Here is a 1,544-nt window from a genome sequence, read left to right as displayed (position 1 = left end):
CCCCCCCCCCCCCCCCCATCTCTCTTCGTCTGTCTCTGTAGTCCATGCTATGAGTGCTGCCTTGTACATAGTGTAGGAAAGGTGGCGGAGCTCTGAATCCCTCCTGCCTCTACTCCCCCACCCCACTGTGTCCCGGGGTGTGGGAGGGCAGGATTTGGCACACTCCTGCTCCAACTGGCGCAGTCAGGGCGAGGGGCTATGGGCAGATTTGGTGGGCCAGAATCGTTGCGAGAGAAATATCCAAACACAGTACCTCCAGGGGAGATGGTGTCTGCCTGGGGTCGGGGTATAGTGTCTGGTTTTGGGAATCCTGCCTGAACTCCCCACCCCTCCGACCGTCCCACAGGCACCAGGCACTGAGCAGAGACCTGCAGAGACTGGGCTGGCCCTGTTGCTTTGTTGGTGTTGTCTCATGTTCTCCCATCCCCCATCCCCCATCCCCCCCACCTCAAAATCCGGGGCTGGGCTGTCTTGCGACCCCTGACCCCTGCCACCCGGGTCTCTCTCCTTGACCCTCTTTCTTACCCCCCCTCCCCCCACCTTTCCCCTCTGGGACTGACAGAGATTCTCAGTGATCTCTAACAGTTTGGGCGAATGGGACTATGTTCCCTGTTACCATAGCAACCCACAAACCCCAAACCCTTTCCCAAACCACCTCCACGGGGGAGGGGCGTGGGTAGGTGAGGGGTGTGGCCTGGGTGGGTGGGTGCGGAGGGGTGTGGCCTGGGTGGGTGAGGGTGGGGAATGGAGGGGCCCGGAGCATCAGGACGGTCAGGATGTGGCTCCTGGTCTTGCCCAGGGTGAGGGGAGGAACAGAATACCTTCCCAAAACCCTGTGGGGTTGCGGGGGATGTGCGGGAGAATGGGAATAATGATGCTGGACAGAGGGGGTGGGGGTGGGGGTGTTGATGGAGGGGTGTGGGGTGGGCGTTAGTGTGGAGGGGCTGCTGTAATGGAGGAGTTGGCCTTTGAATGTTAAGTCACAGGCAAGGCTCCCTGGACAGAGAGCCCACTCCTACACCCCCAGCCCCCCACCCTCCCCACCCCCACCCCCACCCCCCTGAGAGAGTCAGTGGTGGGACGGGAGAGGAAGGGAGTTGAGGATAATGAGGCACTTCAAACCTCCTCTCCCTATGACTGTGCCTGATCCCAACAGATTCCAGCTCTTCCCCTGCCCCCCGGGATTGACAGACCCAACGCAGCCCCCCCCTCCCCATCAGAACACTAGTGACTGTTGCTTTATTCCGGGAAGAGGGGGGTGGGGGTGGGGAGACGAACCAATGAATTGGAGACTGAGGCCTCCTTCCCAAGATGATGCTGCTGCAGTTCCCCCCACCCTCCCCCCAGATCCCCCCCCCCCCCCCCCCACCGGTGCGTTGTGTCGATATGTCTGAGTAGATTCATTTATTGTACACTACTGATGAGCTACTGTGTCTCTCACCCCCCCTCCCTCCCCCACCCAGAGTCTGGCATGGCCTGGGGTCTGCCCACTTGTAGAGAGGAGCTCAGGGTGGGAGTTGGACTGAACTCGCTCTGTTCTGTGT

Source organism: Hemiscyllium ocellatum, chromosome 46 (genome assembly GCF_020745735.1).
Source record: "Hemiscyllium ocellatum isolate sHemOce1 chromosome 46, sHemOce1.pat.X.cur, whole genome shotgun sequence".
Classification (NCBI taxonomy): Eukaryota; Metazoa; Chordata; class Chondrichthyes; order Orectolobiformes; family Hemiscylliidae; genus Hemiscyllium; species Hemiscyllium ocellatum.
This window is presented reverse-complemented; position numbering follows the sequence as displayed.